Source organism: Scylla paramamosain, chromosome 21 (assembly GCF_035594125.1).
Source record: "Scylla paramamosain isolate STU-SP2022 chromosome 21, ASM3559412v1, whole genome shotgun sequence".
NCBI classification, from domain to species: Eukaryota; Metazoa; Arthropoda; class Malacostraca; order Decapoda; family Portunidae; genus Scylla; species Scylla paramamosain.
In genome coordinates this window covers 6,340,767-6,353,266 of record NC_087171.1, presented here as the reverse complement: position 1 = coordinate 6,353,266, position 12,500 = coordinate 6,340,767, and the positions used below count along the sequence as shown (strand labels likewise).

Genomic DNA, 12,500 nt, shown 5'->3' with positions numbered 1-12,500 from the left:
TAAAAGTCTGCAATTGTAATGTTTTGGTGTCCTTCACGGGAATGCGCTGCCGCGGCAACTCTCGTCCTTCAGATACTGAAATCTAATTAATATCTAACGTGTGTAGAGTCCAAATTATTTTCATGTGGATTGTGAAATATCAATTGTGCCAAAGAAGTTAAAATACCAGGAAGAAGAATTGTATCGTTCTGGCTGCAATTTTACTTGCTAATAAAAAATAAAAAAACAGAGGAAATCTTTATCAGTTAACCGATTGCATGCCGAAGCGCTGAGCGAAGTGCATGAGTGTTACTCCGCACGATCATGTAATGGATGACTTACACGAGAAAGCGAAGAGTGCAACTAAAGAAATAATCGTGGATATGATCTACTAAACAATTTCAATAGGTACTAAGAATAGAAAAAAAACTTTTTAATGATAATTATCTTGATAGGTAGTATCTGCACCCAAACGCCACACCAAGATACACATACAGCCACTACTACCCACCAAGGACAAGCCAAACAAAGCTGGAGGAGTTACATATGACGAAAGGGTGTAGGTTTTGAAATCTACATTCAGAATTCCCAAAAACATTGGCGTTTTACGTCTTGCTTTTTTTTACTTCTCTTAGGTGAACTTAACGAGTATCTCTCTCTCTCTCTCTCTCTCTCTCTCTCTCTCTCTCTCTCTCTCTCTCTCTCTCTCTCTCTCTCTCTCTCTCTCTCTCTCTCTCTCTCTCTCTCTCTCTCTCTCTCTCTCTCTCTCTCTCTCTCTCTCTCTCTCTCTCAACACTTTGTTATGTCTGTCATTAATACGAAAGATACATGCTAAGAATACTTGAGCTGAGAAACAGCTCATCGCAAACAAACTCTTTTTGAGCTCTATGAAAATAAGCCTAACAAGGTAAAGAACAAAATGAAAGAAACTATAATCAATGTGAATCAATGCACACGTTAGGTGGTAGAAGTAACCATATTGAGTCAGGTCTGACAAATTTTTATACTGGCAAGAATTAAAAAAATTTTATAAATATTCAATAATAGGATATTAAGGTATTGTTTATAAAATCTCTTAAAAGAGTACAGTGATGATGAAGCTTAAATATATTCTGAAATGCTGTTCCATATTTTAGGCCTTTATATATATATATACATAAGAGAGTGTTGATAAAGTGTTAGGTTATGTTGAGGTATCTGTAGGGAGTGTTGATTACGTGTGTGGTGGTGTGGTGACTGAGTTAGAGGCTGAGGGTCACTATCAGATTTAAGCAGTTAGAACACGTAGGAGGCAGTGCATAGTTTAAATAACTCTGATAGCTGGAGGATATTCATGGATTTGAAGAATGGAGGCTTGTGCTGAAGCAAGTCACTGTTTGTCATGATTCTCATTATCATCTTATGTGGGATATTTAGACCATATAAATGACATGGATAAATAGTGGACCAAATGAGGTTGTAATAAGATAAATGAGGGAATATGTGGGGATAATATAACATTTTCATTACTTCTATGGGTACACATTTTTTACTTTAAGTAGAGGAGCCACTGATTCTCTCTCTCTCTCTCTCTCTCTCTCTCTCTCTCTCTCTCTCTCTCTCTCTCTCTCTCTCTCTCTCTCTCTCTCTCTCTCTCTCTCTCTCTCTCTCTCTCTCTCTCTCTCTCTTTGAAGTCTTTTTCGTCTTTTGCTTCCGATATGAATGGCGTTGCTTGGCCTTGACCTTTCCCTCACACCCTTCCTGTGCCAATAATCACCTCGCATTGTTCTCATCCTTAAATGTTGAATTTTTCCCCACTATTTTTCCCTCTTCTTTCACTGACGGCTTTTCATTTTCCTGATCACATCACTTTACAAAGTTCATTATCGTGAAAATTTTCAGAATCCTTATCGTAAACAAAAATACATGTACTGCAATAATGCAGCGCGCGCGCGCATACATGCACGCACGCACGCACGCACGCACGCACGCACGCACGCGGGCGCGCGCGAACGCGCACACACACACACACACACACACACACACACACACACACACACACACACACACACACACACACACACACTGCATTTAATTAAGAAAGAGAATGTCATATTTGCAGGACCATTAATCTTCTTCAGACGGAAAAGAAAAAAAAAAAACTACTCTACAGCCGTCCTCGGTCACGTAACCCGGAGTGGGGAATGAAATTACGTGAACGTACTCACAAGGAGCTGAATTAAATGGTAAGACAATTATTCGTAACCTAAATTTGCTGGAACAGAACGTGATACACATAGTGAGTGGGAACCCTCGAGTAGCGGCTGACGTCACTAACACAATTTCTTTTGGTTAGTTATTTTCATAAGGAAGAATATAACCAGTGAAGACACTAAGAACATGTTTATTAGACCCTTCAACGGCCTTGTGCTATCTTCCGAAATATTGAACATAAAAAGGAATTGAAAAAATAAAAGTGAAAATCATTACTATAGGAAAGATTTTGTTTGACAGCCTTGAATGAAAAAGAATCTTCCTCTAACGTAATTCCAATGTGTTTTTTTTTTTTTCTACGCTTACTTCCAATTTTGCAAATCTGATCTGTTTAAGATTACTCATTATGGCACGCAGCTGTGGAAAGTTTCATAGTGATGATGTTAATATCTTCACCGGCTATATTTTTCGTTTTTTTTTTCTCTCTCTTTGTGTGTGTGTGTGTGTGTGTGTGTGTGTGTGTGTGTGTGTGTGTCGTTAGAATAAAGTTCCTGTTCATCCTCGGTGTGATATATCTCTTAGATTATTGATAGTAGAGAAAATCAGGACAACCATTCTGAAGATAATTTCTCAGCCGTTCAGTTTTGTTTTAGATATTTTTGTACCCAAACATTGTGTGTTTTTTTTTATTGTAGAAAAAACAATAAACATGTGAGAATTGCAACACATATACAAATAAGAAGTATTTCCCCACAAAATATACGAGCCCTTATTGTCAACCGCCCTCCAAAACAAATAAACAAAATTAATAAACTATAAGTCGATGTATATTTCAGTTTTATATTTCGGCTGTAGTTGTCATGGCCTTTAAATACTGCACTGGTTGGCAGTTTTGTTTATTTGGTGTCAGTATGGGAACACACTTGTGTCCTTCAGTCCTACATCAAACTACTAGCTTTAGCTGATGCGGGTGTTGGTGGTGTTGGTGATGGTGATAATGATTATGATATTTTGAACAGTTGTATACGTAATTGTGTGCGAACCAAAACAGACTTGATGAATTATTCCTAAACGTTCCTGAGATTAATTTCCTTTCTTCTTTTCAGGCTGACCCTCATATTATTTACCATATTGATAGTAAATATCCATCCCACTCTCCTCAGGACCCTCACCAATATCCTTCCCTACATAACTCTAACCCTTTCCCCTGCCTGCTACTTCAACCCTTTCCCCAGCCTGCTACCCTCTCCACTCCTGCCTTAGTCAACTTTCACTCCTCACTCCTACCCTTCTTCACGCCTTCCTCCTCCATTCCTTCTCGTTTACCTGAGAAGATTTATATATTATCGGTTTTCTCCTGATGAATTGGAAATCACTCCAGCAATTTAATTAAGTCTTATTGATTTGGATTCCAGGTGGAGATCCCGGTTTTAATTCACGAATATTAACCCGTGGTGAGACCCGATACCCGCGGAATAAGGTGTCGCATATATATTGTATTTTTGGGATGCAAATTTTCGTGTATATATTTTAGGTAATTTTTCTTTATTTCGCGCACCATGGGAGTTTATTGCGGGGTGTTGCATTCTTTGTTATCGCCGCCGTTAGGTTATTGTTATATGCTGGGGTGTGATTTTTGCTACGAGTTCGCTTTGGTTCAACGTATTTTAACTCTCGGTAACATTGAGAGTTTATTAATTACTGAGTTTAGTGATATATGTGTAGCTTATATGATTTTTACTAAGCCTGAGGTGATAGTTCTGGCTTCTCGTTAGCGGCGTGAGTCCAGCTACTCAGCGTCATGACCGTCACCTCACGGGGTTTATTGACTATTCTCATCGGGACTTCTCTATTGATCATACTCCTTTGGGTTCTCTGGATCATGTTTCTTGTCTTTTTTAGTAATATTTTTCTCTCATCCATTATTCACTCTCGTTAGTTCTCCGAATTCCCTTGAACTCTCTCTTTTTCTGGGCACGTCTTCCTTGCTTGCACGCACTCTAACCAAGATATCTGAATACATATACATCCTCATTTTTCCTTCATTACGCTAAATTCGCCTTTCTTTGATCATCCAATTTTATATGAATCCTCAAAAGCGATTACTTCACTGTTACCCATTTTAATAACCTTCACGGCGCCATATAACGTTGGGTCGTTATCTAAAATCTCAGTAAATCAAATATTTTACAAGGTTCATATGACGACTAGTGGCTGGCGTGTGCAAGCTAACGCCTGACTGCCAGCATCCCCGCTCAGCACTATGGTTGTCGCCAGGTACAACTCTAAGTTCCACATCCAGTGTGTCTGTCTTAGGTAAATATTAATTTGACGCCTCAGTGCATGCAGCCTAAACTCCCCATGACTTGCTGTCGAGGCGTTGGTTGGCAGCCCTGTCGCCTGTCATACATCCCAAAGGACAGCCACTGTGGGGGAACCTTACGTGTGGGGTACAAGAACGTTTTCTCCTTTTTACCACGTCTTTCTGTGTTTTCTCCGTACTTATGAATTTAAGATTTCTTTATTTCTTTAATTTCTCCATCAGCACTGCTGATACAGAAAAGATGATGAGAGCAGAAAGCGCTTCAAAATATACAGTAGAATTTATAAACAGGGAATGTGTGAGTATTGCAAAATCACCCTTCATCAGTCTGTCCAGCGCCTCGACTAGAGCCACGTGTTTCCAGTTTGATGGAACGCGTCACCTGGCCACACGTACTGCCCGGCCATTATCCACAGGTAACAAAGCACATCTTCTTGCAGCAAAGAAAATCTCAACTGCGTAAGCTTCTCTTCCTCCAAAATGGGATCATACTTTTCCCTGTTTTCTTTATCCCTTTGTCTTTTTTCTCTTTCCGTGGTATCATTGCTTTTCATTTTTTTCTTTAGGTTTGCTTTCTCTCCTTATATTCAATATGAAACGCGTAAAATTTGTTCTAACTACATTGAAATCGAACTTATATATATATATATATATATATATATATATATATATATATATATATATATATATATATATATATATATATATATATATATATATATATATATATATATATATATATATATATATATATATATATATATATATATATATATATATATATATATATATATATATATATATATATATATATATATATATATATATATATATATATATATATATAAATTGTGTGTGTGTGTGTGTGTGTGTGTGTGTGTGTGTGTGTGTGTGTGCGGGGAGGGGAACATTCATGGCATCAAAATTCCTGAAAGAGATAGTTTTGGAGTAGTGTTTTGTGAGATTTTTTTTTTTTTCGTATAATGTCGTGTATTTTCGTGAGTTTTGAAGATATGGGGACTTTTTTTTCGAAAAGTTTGCCGTGACGTATTTTATATACTGCAACTTGCTATTGTTTCGTGTAGAATACTGGATAATTGGTCCTTTACGTGTGAATATTCCTACCATTTTATGTGCAATATAACCTAACGTCAAATCGCAGCGTAAGCCAACCTTCCTCTTTCTATGAAGCACGTCAGCTCCCACCATTGTTTCTTCTCTGCTGTGTTCCTTCGTGTGTTGGGTGGCGCCTGTAGCTTTAGCAGACAGTAAATGGTAAAACTCACCATCAATAAGTTACCCATTACGAAACCATCGAGCTTTTATATGGAATTTCATAGTCACGCTCCTGATACAGTAATTCTTGTGAAATTGTCATTTTCGTAAATACCAGCAACACGAATATAAATGTCCCACAGCTACGAGGAGCTGCACACGAGGAGTCGTCACGGACTATTGCTGCTTTCGTTTCCGTTCAGCATGCAAATGTGGATTTCCAATTTTTATGATATGTGGAGTGGAGAGAGAGTTGATAAGAAGTATAAGGAGGAGGCAGTTGCAATTTTTGGGACATCCTGAGAGCTGGAGGAATGGAAAGGGATTGCTTGATGGGGAGGACTGAAGAAGGAGGTTTGATAGAAGAAAAGCAAGAGGAAGGCAAAGAAAGAAAGAAATGGAGACCTTGCTGGAAAGTGTTAACATAGGATGGAACACTGTAGACCTGGTCAGAATGGCAGATAGGAGAGTTGATTAGCGCTCCATGATTGCTAACATCACAGCAATTCGATAAGATAAGGTATGATATGTGACTGGTTATTAATTGGTGGTATTTTATTTTATTTTTTATTTTTTCAGTATTAAAACAAAAGATAAAAAGAGCTTTGGTGACTGGTACCCGAATATTCTGCGATAAGGAAAGATGTAGAATAATGTGCCTTGTAAAACTCTGCTCGTCCTTAACGTAAGTAAGCAGGAGTTGCCTCTCGATGAAAAGAAAGAACTACAGATTTGTTCGAGCTTCTTTGTTCAGGACGCGTGCACACTTGTCTGCTGTTATCTGTATTAATTAATCAGTATTAATAATGAACGGAAAAGGTTTGTTTTTATGAACACCACAAAGATATAATTTCACATTTTTTTTCCAAGAACTTATCATCAATGTTCTCATAAAAATCATGGTAGAAGCAATAAACAAAAGGCAAAATCAATGCATATTCGCCCCCACACCACCCAGAAAAAAAAAAAAAACTATAATTCACCTTGTTCACAAAGTAAAATCAAGCGGTGTGTGTGTACTATGTAAAGCGAGTGATGTATTATGCAGTCGTCCACAGCCTGTCATACTCATATCGAGCAAGAAGACAGCACACAGAGGCAGCACGATCTTAGTTTGAGCTAAACACATTACTCTCTCAAGTCCATAACAATACTGACATCACTGGACGACCACTGCAGGATTTTCAAAATATGTATTAGACTACATGTCAAGCACACGGAATGTTGAATTATATAATTATTCTCTGGCCGCGTCCTACGTGGTAAATGTAACTGCATATACGCTTTTGTTGGTTGGAGCTGCAGCCGAGACAGTCAGTGCACAATACATGCAGATGCCTACCTTCTTCTATGCCTGATCAATGGTTACCTGTGTCCTGGAAACGATCTTACCTGCCTATGTCTCACAAGCCGGAAAGGTGTACTTTACCTGCTTGCTGAGGGAACTTTCAGCGTTACTATGGAACTGGTTGTGCGCTGCAGCTCATTAATTAAGGATTGATAATTTCAATAACAGATCACAGTACATCGCGTGTTCGATTCTGAGTGGGAAAGATTTGCGTTTTTATAATGGATAATATTAAAGTAATTAAGAAAATGATAAACTTTATTTGGATAAATATCAACTCATCACCCTTTTAAAAAGACGTTTTCAACATTTATTAATTTTCTATATTTTACTTCATCTTTAATAATTAAATGTATTTTTTATCTCGCTTTTTACACTGAAACACGAATATTGCAGACGCTTCCCATGAATTATTTCATAAGAAGTGACGAAGCTCTGCCTATTTACTGAGCAACGTTTTCTGCTTTTATAATATCCCATTGACTACAATACGAAAAAAGCATCTCCGTAGTGCAGTGGCTAGCGCACCTACCTACGAATCCACGGCCACAGTTGGAATCCTGGCTGGAGCACTTGACGCACAGACCATCCACCTATTTATTCTTCTTTCAGTTTGGTCGATAAATGGGTACCTGATAGGGAAACCTGATGAAGATAAAGAGCTGAAAACCGAATGTCACAGTGGCTCTTTGTCTTCAGGAGAGGGATGCCACTCACCACAGGCTCAGAGGATGAAACCGCAGTGAGGGCATCGCGTAGGTGCCTGGCGGTGTGCATTAAACAAAGTAGTCACTATAAAAGTATAATGAATGTCCTACTTCAATGTTAATTTTTTTCCATATGTATATTTCTGGCTCCACAACTCGGCGCTTTGACAAATACCATCCACACCAGAGACTTGGGAAGGGTATGGTGTTACTTATGTAAAAACGAATATATCCCACGTGTCTTTAACCTGGTCCTCCAACCCGGCAAACCACACCAGGGCACGAAGAAAAAACAGCAACATACATCACTTCACAAATTATGTAAATAACAAACTGCACTTTTCATTGCAATATAACAAGCAAAGAAGCAATTACTACGAATAGACAGACATAGGATGGTATACACACACACACACACACACACACACTACATCATATCTTTTACTTGAACTCGAAAAAGCTAATAGAAGAAGTTGAGATGATTTATCTTCATTACCTCTCTACCTTAATGGCGGTGCTCTGGCTGCTCAGGCGACGGTGGTGCTGATCAAGGAGCAGCTGCGGGGTTCATGGGGAGCACGTCTACGTTTACCTTGCCATCTTGATTCCGAGACATGGAAACGCTGCGCAAGGAAGATAACGGAGGCCTTTTCTAATAATTAGTGTAGTGTCTTTTTTGTACTAGCAGGGGGTCAATCAAGGGCACGAAAGAGAAAAAGACGCTGTTTTTGCCTCTCTCCCTTTCCCTGGAAAAAAAAAATTACCATAGAAGAGAGTCCAGAAGTCAGTTAAGTATCGGAATATCCCCTGATGTTCCTCTCTTGAAGCAGGTCGTCATAGAAAGGGAAAAATGAAAACAGCAGAGAGTTCCAGAGTTTACGAGTGAAAAGGATGGAGTAAATGTACTAGTTAACTCTCCCATTAGTGAGATGGACAGCACACGAATGAGAGTAACTAGATAGAAGAAAAAAATTTTAAAAACACGAAACCGCCACGAAGGACTTAAGGATTCGTTAATGTGTGTGTTCCCTTGTAGTAATCATTTGTAGTCCTTCCGTAAAGTATGTTTGGCTGGGAATGTCACTGGGAGAGGACGAACCTTGCTTTAAATTAAAGAATTCTTCATGGGAGGGACGCCTGCAATGCTCGAGTGTCCGGCAAGGTTGCTCGTTTTCTATACCTTTGTTTGGAGCTGGAAGGCTGCCTGCGAGGAGTGAGGCAGCGGGAAACAGAGTCAGAGGGCGAGTCAAGAGGTGAGTAAGAGAAGCGTCGCAATCCCTCCCCTCTAAGCCACAGTGTTTACGCCCCATTGATGATGATTAGAAGCGACATGCAGATGTACCTCTGCTCCCGCTTCATCTCCCTTGTGTGTGTGCTGTTTCATCGCTGGAGGCTCCTCGGGTAACGGGTTTACATTTTCTCCTTTACAAACGCTCTCTCTCTCTCTCTCTCTCTCTCTCTCTCTCTCTCTCTCTCTCTCTCTCTCTCTCTCTCTCTCTCTCTCTCTCTCTCTCTCTCTCTCTCTCTCTCTCATCAAAAACCCATCATCTAAGGGTACACAGGGATTCATTCAGCAAACAGCCGTCCAACAATCACAATAACTTAACGATTTTTCTTCATTAGAGCGCGAGGAGAATGAGTTCCCGGGGAGGCGGGGAGTCCAAAAAAGCTCATTCGTCTTCGTATTAAGTGAAGACACTGTGGTGGGTGGGTGGTTCTTGGACTGGTTGGTTCTCTCTCTCTCTCTCTCTCTCTCTCTCTCTCTCTCTCTCTCTCTCTCTCTCTCTCTCTCTCTCTCTCTCTCTCTCTCTCTCTCGTTTATTCAGTTTCCAGCTCCAACACTTACCTTCGTTCTTCATTCCTCCCTACTCCTCCCTTTACCCAACTTTTTTTTTCTTTTTCTCACTCCCTGTCCCCTTTCTTCCCCTGTCTTTTTTCTCCTTCACTTCACTTCCTGCGGACCTTCCTTTCCGCCTCCCCTCTTCCTTGCTCCTTCCCTCCCTCCCCATCCCTAGCTCTCCCTCCCACCCCATTCCCTACCAACCTCCCCAACATTGGCCAGAGATTAAATTTATGAAAGAAACTTTATTATTTTTTTTGTCCGTCTTCATTTTGGAAGGAGTTTGGTTTCGGTCTTCGATTTATATTACATTTACTGAGAGAGCAGGTTTTTATTGAACTAGACCCACTATTTTCCATTATTACTCCGAATTTTCCGCCTCCTATTTATCTTTTTTTTCATATATCAAGAGCTCCGGAAGTTAAGCTAAAGTTTAGGGAAAGTTCTCTCAGATTCTGTAGTAAATATCACTTTGGAGATTCGTGTTATTAAAGGCAGGCCGGTCTGGACCTCTCAGGAAGTCTGTGTAATATCGCCGACCTGCTTCTCAAGATTACCATCCGCCTCCCGCCCAGGCTCCTTTCCACAGGATGCCTCCGAGGTTACGTGGACGCCCTTTCAGCGGCAGCGTACATAATTTTGGTGTTACTCAGAGACATATTCATATGCTGAGTTTGTTTGCATGTATAAGTTATGAGAGGCAGGTAGGTGAGTATAGGAGGAGGAGGAGGGGAGGATGTGTGGGGAGGGGTGTTCGTCTCTGCCGGCTGCTAGATTTGTAATTCATTCCATAGGTATTCCTTTTGGCTTTTCCGGTTTTAGTCGTAACCCATTTTGCCTTTCATTTAATCTTCTTGTGGTTCTTTTATTTCACTTACGTTCTGAAAGCCATCTTATGTATTCCGACCATTCTCTCCGCTTCTTTCCTCTTCATACGCCTCCCCGTCTTAGCGCTCTAAATTTCCTCTACCTCATTATCCTACAGTCTCCTCCAAGTCTTACATTTTTATATCCAACACTCGTATTTCCTAACCCCTCTGTTCTGTTTCTTTTTACCTAGTTCCCTGCAAGTTACCAATGTGCTTCCCGAACATTGCCTGTCCTTCGTTCATACCTCATATCCATCTATCCCCGGCAAACGTCTAGTTGTAACCATAATTTATTCCCCCGGGCGCTCCTTGATCCCTTTCTTCTCTTCACAACACTTCCAACTCATCTCAACACCACCTCAGCTCCAGGCGACCCTCCTTGTTATTCTAAACTAGTGGAAACAACACACAACGCCACATAGCAACTCATCATTAGTTTACATCGGCCCCTCAAATCCAGTAATCCAGTTAGGCGGATAGGTTTGTGTCTTTTACCGCCTCCTGTTTGACTTTGTGGAGTCTGAGGGCGCATCGCGAAAATTATTGCCCGAAACCCCACGGAAAGTTACGCAATTGAGAGGCGACGTGCGGGGGAGCTTAGTGGCCATGGAAGGGATCAGGTCAAGGGGTAGAAGGACAACCTAGTGGCAGCAGGGATTGTGTGGTAGTTCTGGGAGGGAATCACAGTGGGAAAATACTAATAGAAGATGATCGGGAATGAGAGGAAAGCGTGAAAGGGCGCCGGCCTGAAAAGAGATGAGGGATAATGGCAGTGGGAGGGCTGCAAGAGGCGGGAGGAAGAGAAACGAATATAAAAGTAGTATCTGTAAGGAAAATGAAATAACTCAAATCGCCCCAGAACAGAATGAGGGGAACACTGCGCCAAACTGGTAAAGGAGATATTAAAGATTAATTCTTCATCAGCATAATTTTGGAGGCACGTCCCTCGCTGATCACCTCCCTGCCGCGACTCTCCTCACATGCTGAATCGAGCAATTCATTAAGAGAGAGAGAAAGAGAGAGAGAGAGAGAGAGAGAGAGAGAGAGAGAGAGAGAGAGACATATGTATGCTTTTGCTAGATATTTTCTAGTGTGTATGAACTCTGGTGAAACAGTTGGTGTTTTAGAAAAGTTAAAGTATTTATAAATGACTGTCATTGTGCAACATGTAATTTCATAGATACGCAGTGTCACCTCCAGTCTTCCTCGATGTCTGCCCACTCACATTTAACACACCACCACTAATACACGTGCAGCAAACACTGTCACCACTCCAGCAATCAGTACCGCCACACACGACCCGTGACACCTCCGCTCCTCCAGTCCACGTAAATGTAGGTACAGCCACCGCTATCCCACTCCAGGTATGGGTAGGCACAACCACCGCTTCACCCTTCAGCTCTCCACCCGTCGCTGTCCACCCGCTTCACCCTCGGACAAGGGAATGAATTCCAAGCACCTGACCCCTTTCCACATTAACTGGTGTGGACGGAGTCTCTCCTTACCCCCCTCCCCCCGGTCATTACAACAGTAGTTTAAATATCATCCACAAAATCCTTTATCAAATGACACACAGAAGAAAGTAAATACACTACAGTGAACGTATTGAATATACAAAAATGTGTACACAGAAGTATAGGTAAAAAGAACATAACAAAATACAACACCAAATGGCCCATTACAATTTTAATTCCAGACACTTAAATTACTTTACAGTACCGTCTCAAATGATAAGGAGAACCCTTGTTGATTTACCATGAGTCCTTAAATCTAAATAACCATCACCAATTTAGGAAGAGTGGTGAACTCGTGGTAACAGCAGGAGATTGATTAATTATAATAACTATCCCACCCATCGGCTTGCCTCAGGAGGACTCGGCGAGTTGGTGCAGTGGTGGTCTTCGTGGGCGCCTTCTGTGACGCTGCGTATATATTATTTTTCTTCTTCGTGTGGAATCATTATGCA

The 12,500-nt window shown here is 40.7% G+C and overlaps 1 protein-coding gene across 2 annotated transcripts in view; it reads left to right on the top strand.

Moving 5' to 3' along the window:
* LOC135110918 (protein TEX261-like) overlaps positions 1-12,500 on the top strand; it is a 290,884-nt gene that overhangs the window by 63,881 nt on the left and 214,503 nt on the right. The gene's annotated exons all lie outside the window — the stretch shown is intronic.